Source organism: Prionailurus viverrinus, chromosome B4 (assembly GCF_022837055.1).
Source record: "Prionailurus viverrinus isolate Anna chromosome B4, UM_Priviv_1.0, whole genome shotgun sequence".
Classification (NCBI taxonomy): domain Eukaryota; kingdom Metazoa; phylum Chordata; class Mammalia; order Carnivora; family Felidae; genus Prionailurus; species Prionailurus viverrinus.
This window is the reverse complement of record NC_062567.1, coordinates 136,102,354-136,114,367: the sequence shown is the minus strand read 5'-3', so window position 1 is coordinate 136,114,367 and position 12,014 is coordinate 136,102,354. Positions and strand designations below refer to the sequence as shown.

The window sequence follows — 12,014 nt, the reverse complement described above, 5'->3', positions numbered from 1 at the left end:
CTGAGGACATTTTGATTTCTGTCTTGCCTCCAGCGCCCTGGGCTGAGTTGTGCTTCCCCAGAAGCAAAGGAAGCATATGTGATGCTGTGGGTCCCAGTTGCCTATGTTGTTGCACATTTGCTCTTAAATAGGTACGAATTATTGGTATTAGACATCCTTACAGCTCCCTCTCCTCATTAAGCCTCTACAGTTAATAATTATTTTCTCTCTGTAAAGCGTTCGGGAGACTAGACACGTGCGGGCTGCCAGGGCTCCTCCCTGTGCCGTAGCGGGAAGGTTGCAGCCTGTATCCCCATCTTCCGCAGGCTGTGTGCCCTGGGCACAGCCCCTGAGCCTCTCTGGGCCCCACGTTCCTTGCCACCGGGCAGTGGAATCTCGCAGTGTGGCTCTTGAAGTCGTCACACATCTCTGGGGGTGCAGGAGATCCCATCACCCTGCTTTTACTGATGAGGACACCGAGGCACAGGAGGTTCAGGAACTTGCCCAAGGTCACAAAGGTGAGCGGCAGGGCAGGACCGTCTCACAGCGCGTGTCTGCGAGAGCCAGGCAGAAGCGTAGGGCCTTTAATGACCAACTGTTTGTGGCCCAGGTGTCACGGGGCAGCGCTCTGCCCTCCTCTGTTGGTCAAAGCTGTCTTAAGCCCACCTGCATTCAACAGGAAAGGGACACAGGCGTCGCCTCTTGGTGGGGGGTTGTCAAAGTATCCATGGCCGTTTTTTTGGGCCACCACGTTCTTCAAGCCCCCGAGTCCCAGACAGAGGGAAAACCTCAAGTCCCTTCTGAGCATCCTATCTCTGGGAACAGTGTCCCCCCGCACCCCCCCACCCCGTCATTCAAGCCAGAAACCCCTCTGACTCTTTCCTTTGGTTAATAGTCCCCCGTTCCACTCCTAAAGAATTTCTATTGTTTTGGAAGAGTTCAAATATACCAAATACGGTCAAACCACATGCGCGTGTGATATAAAAACACGTATTTTGGATTTGATCGTCGGTCGGCTCTGCGGTTATGTAAGTCGGGATACGACCTCGTCACAGATTCAAAATTCCAGAACTGTCTTATCTCAGGGTTTCAGAAAATAAAGGACCCTGGACCTGTCTCGTTGCGCTGTGGCTGTTTCTGGCATTTGTATAAAGGGGCCGTCCTGAATGTCATCTACAGCCCTACCTTTTCCCTTAGCGCCATGTTGGTGTTCCCAGTTATGGTCGAGTCATTGTCACCATTGCACGGTCTTCCGTTCTGTGAACCTGCCCTCCTCAGTCGGTCTCTTCTGCTGCTCGGGCATTCTTGTGGACGTCTCCTGGCCTGTGAGGGCGCGGCCTCCCCTGCAGTGTGTTCCCTGCGTGGAATCGCGGGCCGTGGGGCAAGGGAATGTTGCTCACTCTTAGGTAGCAACAGGTGTTTTGCAGGGCAACTGGACCAGTTCACCTTCCCACCGGCAATGAACCAGCCTTCCTCTCCTTGCTTGTCCTCTCTGCCACCTGTTAGGGCCTGGTTTCTTAATTTTTGCCAAATCGCATCTCGCTGTGGTTTCCATGTGCATTTTTCAGATTACTAATGACGTTGGCCCATCTTTTTATTTGTTTGAGGCTCAAAGACGTTTCGGTTTGTGGCTTGTCTCGTCATTGATTTTTATTTTTATTTAAAAAAATTTTTTTTTTAACGTTTATTTATTTTTGAGACAGAGAGAGACAGAGCATGAACAGGGGAGGGGCAGAGAGAGAGGGAGACACAGAATCTGAAACAGGCTTCAGGCTCTGAGCTGTCAGCACAGAGCCCGACGCGGGGTTCGAACTCACGGACCGTGAGATCATGACCTGAGCCGAAGTCGGACGCTTAACCGACCGAGCCACCCAGGCGCCCCTCGTCATTGATTTTTAAAATGAGGTTTTTTTGGGGGACATCTGAGTGGCTCAGTCGGTTAACTGTCAACTTCAGCCCAGGTCATGATCTCACTGTTGGTGAGTTTGAGCCCCCTGTTGGGCTCTGTGCTGACAGTTCAGAGCCTGGAGCCTGCTTCGGATTCTGTGTCTCCCTCCCTCTCTCTCTCCGACCCTCCCATGCTCACACTCTGTCTCTCTTTCTCTCTCTCAAAAATAAATAAACATAAAAAAATAAAATAAAAAAAAAGAGTTGGGTGCTCAACTGACTGAGCCACCCAGGAGCCCCTATTAGGTTTATTATTTTTTTTAATAAATTTTTAAAGATGTTTTTCATTTTTGAGAGGCAAAGGGAGACAGAATGCGAGTTGGGGTGGGAGCAGAGAGAGAGAGGGAGACACAGAATCCGAAGCAGGCTCCAGGCTCTGAGCTGTCAGCACAGAGCCCGACGCGGGGCTTGAACCCACGAACCGCGAGATCATGACCTGGGCCGAAGTTGGACGTTCAACCGACTGAGCCACGCAGGCGCCCCTATTAGGTTTATGCTTAAGCGCAATGTAGCTTTGCTGCTGTTATACAAGATTCGTTAACAATTACATTTTACGAGACTGGCCTGAGGACACGCCATGCCCTTCTCTCTTGCCGCCTTGCTCAGTGCTCGTGTGCATTCTCACAGGTTGTCTGTGGAGCCTTTGGTGTTGTCTGTGCTGGGACTCATACCTGTGATGAGTTCATCTTCCTTTCCATTCATTCATTCGGCGTATCGGTCATTCATTCATTCTCTTGCACCGACCTTGGCCTCCGACACAGTATGGAGGGAAATGGTGGCGGTGGGGACCGCTGGTGAGTACTGTGTTTGCTGTTGGGGCTTTATAGACGCCCCTCAGTGGTTTAAAGGAAGCACCAGTCTCTTCTGTGTTTGTCAAGAGTCTCTAAAGTTTGTTTTTTTCTGAGAGAGAGAAGGACAGAGAGAGGGAGAGAGAATCGCCAGCAGGCTCCATGCTGACAGCAGTGAGCCTGACGACTCAGGGCTTAAACTCACAAACCGTGAGATCACGGCCTGAGCCAAAATCTAGGGTCGGTCGCTTAACCGACTGAGCCCCCAGGCACCCCAAAAGTCTTTATTATGAAGGATTACAGAATCTTATTGAATCTTTTTCTCTATTGAGATGCACATATGCTTTCTAAACAACACGTGGTGGCCTTCCTGTTCCACAGGGACTGGAGGGACTGAAGGACTTGGGGCTTGGGGCGGCCCTAACCTTCATCACCAGTGCTTCCTGGGGACAGTCAGAATTTCAGAGGCCCTGCTGGTGAGCGTGGGGATCGAGGGCCAAATGCGAGTGCAGCCCAATGTTGGTTGGGGAAATAGAAGCCTCCAGTGTTACGTGAAGCTGTGGGAGCAGGTGTGTGTGCACAGAAGTCCAGCTCAGAAGAGGAGCCAGGGAGGGAGGGGGATGCGTGTGCATTCACACACACGTTACCCACCGGCAGGGAGGCCGAGGGTCGCCGGCCACTGTGACCATCCCGTGGCTGGAGCAGGAGTGTGAGGAGGCGTCTGCCCGGCGGGGCCGTGGATGGCCCAGAGCCTGGAATGTTCCAGGCTGGCTCCTGTCCCTCCCCAGTCTGTGGGCTAGGGGTGGACCGCTTGCAGGCGGCCGGGTAGGTGCTCAGGCCCCTGGGCGCCATGGCCAGCGGGTGGGCCGGGTTGGGCTGGTGTCCTTACTGTGTCCAGGGCTGGAGATTGTGGCGGTGTCACTGGGCGGGGGTCAGGGGCCACATGGTCTTGTTGGAGGGTGTCGTTTGAGAACAAGACAAGGCACTCCAGCTCTCTCAGACACAGTTGGTGTTTAATCTTTGCCTCAGGGAACTCTTTGCCGGTTTTCCTAGGATTTCCTTGGAAGGGGGCAGAAGGGTGGCCTTTCGGGCTCCAGCGGGGAAGGAGGGCGGGTCTGGGCAGGCTTTCCGCTGGCCCCGCTGGCCCCGCTGGCCGAGGGGAGCCCTGGATGGATGCCTGTTGGCATGGGGGCCTCGGGCCGGCCCGGCAGCCACAGGGCACTGAGCCCCGAGCCCAGACGCTGCCGGGCTCCTAGTTCATCGCTGGAAGAAGAGTCCGGAAACATTGGCGTGGCTTCCTTGAGCGGGCTTGTTGACCACGTGTGAGCTGTCCCCAGCGGCCGTCCACAGTGTCCCGGGCACTTTTGGTTGGGACAGCCGTGAAGCCTGCCTGGGAGCTGGCGCCCCTGCCCCGCTGCTTCCCTCCTGGCCCCAAAACAGCCTGTTTCGGGACCGGGTCACCAGCGTGCGTCTCCGTGCGGTCAGACTTCTGGACTCCTGTCCCCGCATTGTGCAGTCGGTCCTTGGAACAAACGAAAAGCAGGGCGACAAATGTTCCCGGGAGAAATTCTGGGCGATCCCGGAGAAGCCGGAGGCGCCCGTGTTTTCCCTGCGGCTCTGCACCCCCTTGGGTGAGGCCCCACCCCGGCAGTTACAAGGCGTCTCCACGGGAGACGGCTCCTTCCGGCCTGCAGGCCACGGCGGCTTCCGGGCGCCCTCCACTCCTCTCCCCTGACTTGGTTCATGGCTCGGCTTTAAGGAAATCGTTCTTGAAGTGCCTTTTAAAATATGCCACCCCCCAACCCCCTTTGGCATTAACCTCACTTAGCCAGAGCAAATATCTTCCTTGGTATTTTCCCCGCCTTTGGATAGCATCGTGCAAAATAAAGCAGATTTTTATTGCGTCCTTCACTCTCGTTTTTACTTTTGTTTTTAACCGAGGTGAAATTCAGAGCACATGAAAGTGTCCAGGAGGCGCCTGGGGGGCTCAGTCGGTTGAGCGTCCGACTTCGGCTCGGGTCACGATCTCGAGGTTCGTGAGTTCGAGCCCCGCGTCGGGCTCTGTGCCGACAGCTCCGAGCCTGGAGCCTGCTTTGGATCCTGTGTCTCCCTCTCTCTCTGCCCCTCCCTGGCTAGCTCTGTCTCTCTCTGGCTCAAAAAGAAATAAACATTTAAAAAATGATAAAAAGAAAGAAAGAAAAGAAAGAAAGTGTCCGTGTCAGGGTGGACAGCTCAGTGGGGCTCAGTACGTTCTCAGTGTCATGCGTCCACCCCGCCTCCCAGCTCCGCACACGTCTGTCCCCCCACAGAAGGCCTGTGCCCATCCGGCACTCACTGCCCGTTGCCTCGGCACCCCCCAGTTCGGTTTCTGTCTCTATGGTTCCACCTGATCCAGACATTTCCTAGAAATAAAATCATACAATATGTGGCCCTTTCCTTCTGACTTTTTTTTTTTTTTTTATTGTTATTTATTTTGAGAAGAGAGAGAGAAGAAAGGGGAGAGAATCTTAGGCAGGCTCTGCTCTGTCAGCACAGAGCCTGATGCGGGGCTCGAACTCACAAACTGCAAGATCATGACCTGAGCAGAAATCAAGAGTCGGCCACTTAACCAACTGAGCCATCCAGGCGCCCCCCCGCCCTCCACCCGACTTCTTCGCTGAGCACAGTGTTTGAGAGTTACCCGTGTTGTGGCATGAATTCCTTTTTAGGGCCGAACAATACCGCATGCGTTGTGGGCGTACGCATTGTGTCTATCTGCTCGTCTGTTGCTGGACACTCGGGTTTCCCCCTTTGTGGCCATTGTGACTGATGTTGTTATTCGTGCGCAAGTTTTGGTGTAGATACACATTTTCAAGTCTTTCGAATTCCGCCAGCGAGTGGGACCCTGGGTCATCTGTTAATTCTCTGGTTAACTGTTCGAGGAACCAACTCTCAGCTCTTAGCTGGAGGCTCCTTATCTTGACCAGAGCGCCCTTTCGCCACGTCTCAGGCCACGGCTTCTGGAGCCACTCGGAGCCGAACAAAAACCTTCCCCTTTGGGCTGTGGGGCCCGTTGACGATTTCACCTTCAAGAGGGTTCCCGCAGCTTGGACGTGGTGAGCGAGGTCAGGGTCGGGGAGGGGTTGTGAGCTGCAGAGCCCGGCTGCCCCCTCTGAGCGGGTGGGCTCGGCCCAAGTGGGGGACCAAGGGAAGGGGTGAGGGTGGGGGGGCTTGAAGGGAGAGAGGGCCGAGCACCTGCCAAGGTTAACGGGGAGGGTGCCTGCCGTGACCGGGGGCTGGGGGCTCTGTGGGGGTGTGACCGTTCCCCAGGTAGGTGTCAGGATGTGGGGAGGGTGTGGGGCCTACAGGGCAGGGGCAGAGGGAAGGCAACAGAGGTGGAAGTTCTAGGGGCGAGGAGGACTCAGTTTCCAGAGGAGGAGACACCCGGAGTGTGGGCTGCCTTAGGGGGTTGTAGGACCCTCCCTCTCGGTTGTCAGACGGAGGTCACATGGCACGTGGGGAGGAGGGGGGGCTGCTGGCTCCGCTCTCTTTACCCCCCACCCCCTGACGCCAGGCCCAGCAGCATCGGCTGCCTTCAAGTTCACTGCCAGATGACCCCCTGGGCATGTTGAGAGCACGTGTGAGGGGCGTCTGATGTTGGTAAGACACCTGAGGGCCCCTCCTCTGTGGACGGGGCGGGGGAACAGCCTCTTGGTGGCCGGTGTGCACGCCGGGTCTGACGCTGGCCTTTGCCCCGCTGTCCCCCACACACGTGTCACCCTGTTCTCGTGAGGAGAGCCCGCATCCCGAGACGAAGGTTCTAGGTGTGGCTCTTGCCGCCCAGAGAGGAGAAGCCGGACACCCTCCGGGTAGCACCCCTCTTGTCTGCCCTCAGTCTGGCCTCAGAGACACGGCCAACGCCGCTAGGGAGGCTCCTGAAAACCACTTCAAAGTCCCCCCGCTTCGGGTGGGAACCCCGAGCAGCCCTACCTGTTGTGAGGCCTCAGGAGAAGGGGGGCAGGATGAGGGACAGCACACAGCCTTTGTCTCAAACCTGCTGGACTGGCAACCAGGGCCCTGGGGCTCCGGCTGTACCCTTCAGGCCTGGCAGGGCGTTGCCATGGGAACCGGGGGTGTCTCCCTGAGCCCGAGGCGTGCATTGGGGTGGGGTGGCCTCGACCCCTCTTGGCACCGGCTTTGTCTTCAGCTGCCTGTCCCCAAGGCCCCGTGTGTTCAGAAAGTGCCTTCTCCTCCTCTGTGTGCTTGGGAGGTCCTCCCAGGCCAGGTGAACAGTCCTCCGGGCCCCCATCCACCATCGGGAGGGGTTGAGTCCAGTCAATCTCGGCCCCCCCGTCCGCCATCCGTAGGGGTTAAGTACAGTCAATTTCAGCCCCCCCGTCCGCCATCGGTAGGGGTTGAGGCCAGTCAGTCCGGGCCTGCCACTTGCTGCCCAGGGGACCTCGGCTGGGCTTGCTGGTCAGCCTCTTTGCTCCTCCGTGTCCTCATCTGTGGAGGGCCAGCAGGGGTGTCCCTTGCAGGCTGTGACAAAGACTGAAGGGGTAGTACTGGGCAAGACGTTAGAAGGCATCGGTGGGGCCCCACGTGTGCACGGACCACTCACTCCGTGAGGGTGTTTCTCCTGCGTCCACCCCAGAGGCCAGCGGCACTGAGGACCTCCATCCGCCTCTGGAGCCCTGTCTCCCCCCCACCCTACGTGTCCGTCTGTCCCGGGCGGACCAGCGTGCCCTCAAGGTCAAGCTCACCGGGAACCTCCGGATGCGGTGTTTTTTGGAGACAGGGTCTGTGCAGATGTGATCAGGTAAGCTTTGAGAGGAGGTCACCCACCGTGGCTCAGAGTGGGCCCTCGCCCAACGACCGGCGAGGGGACTCTGGACACAGACCCACATGGGGAGGAGGCCCCAGGCCGACCAGGCAGAGATCGGTGAGGTGCACCTGCCGGCCAAGGAGTGGCTCGGCCCCCCGGCCTCTGGGAGAGACTCTCCCGCAGAGCCTCCCTGTGCAACCAGCCCGTGACACCTCGACCTCAGACTTCTGGCCTCCAGACCGAGGATAAGTGCGGTGTAAGCCGCGTAGCCTGCGGCACCCAGGACACTGACGCACCCTTCTGCCAATGACATGCCAGGCCTTGCCTCTTGTTCGCTTCGTGTGCCAAGAAGTTGTTTCGTCTCCAACTGTGCGACGACTGCCATCCCTCCGTGGACACCCACCTCCCCGCCGCCTCCCGGGGGCACCCTGGCACCAAGTCTCGCAAACGCGGCTCCGTCCCGTGCCCCTGGCAGGCCCCCGGCTCCTTGAAGGCCGCGGCGTGACCTCTCCCCGCAGCGTCTGGGCCCGCCACAAGGGACGTGATCGTAGAGGACGGTGAACCTCTCCAGCAAAGCCAGAGGGGTGGACAGGCCCGGACCCCCGTGGAGACCCGTGAGGCTCTCGCCTTGCCGATGGCTTTGCGGGAAACACGGCCGGTGAGCGTCCCGCAGCCGTGGCACGTTCTGGCCATCTGTTCTGTCTCTCTCCTGCTGTGTCTCGGGGACAGCGAGGCGACTCGCATTTGCCAAGGAAAGCAGCGGAAATGGCACTGGCCGGATCTGGGGGCGCCGCGACCCTGGCTTGAAGCTGTCGTTCACAGCTGCGGAAGAAATGCCTGCGGCACAGGCTGGGGAGAGCCCCCGGCAAGCTCCGTGCCTCCCGGAATAAAAAGGGGCTTTTGAACGATAAACCCGATGGATGTGCGTGCAGGGAAATAAAAAGATACAGGGAAGTATAGAGAGGAAAGTAAAAGTCACCAGTTCTCAGCAACCTGACATTCCTAGGACCTCTCAGCCCTGAAAAGGGTCAGGGTCGTTGGGGCGCCTGGGGGGCTCAGTCGGCTGAGTGTCCAACTTGGGCTCAGGTCATGATCTCGCGGTTCATGGGTTCAAGCCCTGCGTCGGGCTCTGTGCTGACAGCTCGGAGCCTGGAGCCTGCTTCGGATTCTGTGTCTCCCCCTCTCTCTGTCCCTCCCCTGTTCACGCTCTCTCTCTCAATAATAAATAAACTTTAAAAAAAATTAAAAAAAAAAAAGTGTCAGGGTCGTCCAAAGCAAGGGGAGTCAGAGAAGCTGTCCCAGCCCAGAGGCGCTAAGGAGACGTGACAGCTAACTGTCGTGTGGGGTCCTGGACGGGGGCCTGGACAGGGTCCTAGACCAGGAAAAGGGCAGGAGGTGAAACTAAGGAACTCATGTAATAGAGTCAGTAATAGGGGAAACCGAGTGCCGAGTGTACGGGAACTCTGTACTGTCTTCTCAGTTTTGCTGTAAATCTAAAACCGTTTTAAAATAAAAATCCAGGGGTGCCCGGGAGCGTCTGCCTCGATTTCAGCTCAGGTCATGATCTCGCGGTTTGTGGGTTCAAGCCCCACGTCGGGCTCTGTGCTGACAGCTCAGAGCCTGGTACCTGCTTCTGATTCCGTGTCTCCCTCTCTCTCTGTCCCTCCCCCCGCTCATGCTCTGTCTCTCTCAAAAATAAACATCGAAAAAAAATTAAAAATACAACAAAATAAAAATTGGTTTAAAACAAATTCAGCGGCTCAGGCAGAACCACTGTCAACATCACAGATACTTTGCTCTCCTTCCCGATAGATCTCTGGGCTCATGTACAATAGCTTCTTTTGGTCTGTGTGAGAAAGTAACTAATTTTTCCCCCAGCATCCTGCTGTCAGATCTGCCCCGCTGTCACCGCTGTGGTTTAGCAGGCAGCGCCCTGTGGTTGGGACAGCCCATTTGGTCTCCACGGGCCCCATGTACGGGCAGTCAGGTGCCTGTGGCGGCCTAGGAATCCAGCCCAGACGACATAAGTTCAAGGCAAGGCCGTTGTCTCCCAGAACCTGGGGTGTCCAGGAGGATCCCTGGTCTGAAGGAAGCTGACTGTGAGATCCACATAAGGCGCACGTCTTGTTTACCAGCACATGCGACGTTAGTTAATAGTTAATGCTATTTTCTGGCCGCGTTCCCACTCTGTCCCTGAGTGGAGGTGTCTGTTCTTGGAACGTGGCTCCCTGTTCGTGGGCATTCCTCAGTGCGGTGCCCTCCTGGCTGCCCGCGGGTGGGTGGTTTAAGATGAAAAGGATGTTTTCGTAACACGTGCCACCAGAAAGTAAGCAAACGATACTCAGTATCTTGTATTATTATTGTGGGCATATGGAAAGGGAGGGAAGGAAGGAAGGAAGGGAAGAGGAGGGAGGGAGGGAGGAAAGAAAGAAGGAGAGAGGAAAGCTAGAAAGGGAAACAGAAGAAGACCTCACCAAAAAAATAGCTTCGATGGGAGAATGGAGTTTCGGATGCTGTTTGTGCACATGTGTCTTGGGGTTGAGAGGTGAGACTGGAAATCATCCTTCTTCCCTGCCCCTCCTTCCCTGTGTTCCCCGCCCCCCCCCCACGAATGTTTATCTGGCAGCTTCTGAGTGCCAGCAGCTGGTGCAGCAGGGTCAAGACCTGCAGGTTCTCAGTCCTCAGGGGCTCACGGAGGGAGAGATGTAAACCACAAAAAATCAGGTTATGCCACTTCTGGGTGGGGAAAGTAAGGCGGTGGCAGAGCATACATGGGGGACTTGGAGGTCCCCTGTGATGAGAGACATTCAGCTGAGGCCTGGGTGGCCGAGGAAGCACCCCCGCCCCCAGCCAACAAGGAGGGCGGTGCTCTAGGCAGAAGACAAGGTGTGCAAAGGCCCTGGGGCAGGAAGAGGGAGCGGGGTGGCAGGTGGAGGGTGATGGGGACACGGAGGACCACCAGATGGGTAAGAGGTGTGTGTTTTATTCTGGAAGCCCCTGGGGGCCCTGAGGGAGTGGCATGATGAGGGGGGCATTGTAGTGGGAGGGGGACCCCAGACTGCTACAGATCCAGTCCACATTCCAGGGAGGGGAATAGATGCTCCTCTTGGCGGGGACCGACCTGCATGTGGGGTTGGGAGGAAAGGACAGCGCGCTGCCCACAACGTGCTTTGCCACTTTCTTTTGCCTTACTTTACTCCTCCTGACTGTTCTGGCCCCCGGCCCTTTGCACGGGAGCGGCGGGCATGTCTGGCCACTGACTCCGGTCCATTTGTGCTCCGTTGAAGCTGTAGCCAGAATGAGCCCCCGCCTCGTGGGCTCCCCACCCCGAGGTGATGCCAGTATCATTTCCACTGTCGACTTCGGCCCTGCTGGGTTTTCACGGGGACTGGACGGAGCAGTGACAGCACTCCGTGCCCAACTTGCTGAGCAGCGGTGCCTTCGCTGGGGTGAACTGGGCTCCCCTCCAGGGGCGATGCCCATTTTCTCAGGATCTCAGGTTTGCTGTGGTCGTCAGAGGGAGCACCCGGGAGCACTGTGACCTCGGGAGCAGTTACGTTTTCTTGTGTGGACAGGTTTTGTGACTCGGGGTCCCTCCCAGAGTGGCTTGTGGCTCCCAAGGGCCCGAGGAAAACAGGCCCAGTGTGCAGAAGCCTCGATGCCTCTGTCCCCCGTGGTTTTAGGCTTTGTGCCTCCGTGGGGACTGTGCTGGGGCCACGGCGACAAGGTGGCCTCCAGATTGTGTCATTTGACCTGCCCTCTCAGTGGTCCTGGCTTCCTGGAAACAAGCGGGGCAGGGCTCCCCGCCATGGCTCCTGCCCCTTGGTGGGGGAGGCCCGTCAGGCGTGGGCTGCGAGAGGGTGGGAGAGGGTCCTTGCCTGGCAGGGGCTCACTGGCCTGCACAGATGGCCCTGTGCCCCATGGGGGTGTGCTCATTGGGGGCACAGGTACAGGGACCCAGAATCTGAGCTGAGCCAGAGGGATATGAACTTTGCTGGGTTTTTCTCAGGGTCCCATAGCACATTTGAGGCAGGGCCTGGGAGGCAGGTGAAAACCCCCTGGGTGGGGGTGCTTGCACCTGTCAGGGTGCCGGGAAGGCCGATGGTCCCACCCCACAACCACCCTGGGGAGAGCCCCTGGGGCCAGCCCTTGGGTGACTCCCCTGATCCTGGGCTTAGAACGTCCTAACCAAAACATCCCATTCCCTTTCCCGTCTCGCAAAATCCTAAGTAGCTGGTTTCATGGTTGGCTGACCCTTGTCGGGTGAGGTGCAGCCCCGTCTTGTACGTGTCTTTGTAAAGCAGCATCTGCCGAGCGTCCGCCGTGTGCTGGGCACGTAGGGATGAATAGGGTGCAGCTCAGCACAGAAAACCCTTCAACGTGGCGTGGACCAAGGCCGTACCTGGACGGCAGCATCCTGGACGCCGTGGGGTCTGGGCTGGGCTGCGGGCGGGTGGGATCGGAGTGGGGGCCCCCGGGGTCTGAGACGGGTACAG

General features: G+C 57.4%; 1 protein-coding gene across 2 annotated transcripts in view; it reads left to right on the top strand.

Moving 5' to 3' along the window:
* The window catches only part of CELSR1 (cadherin EGF LAG seven-pass G-type receptor 1), a 138,528-nt gene that overhangs the window by 40,761 nt on the left and 85,753 nt on the right, over window positions 1-12,014 (top strand). The window lies entirely within an intron of this gene.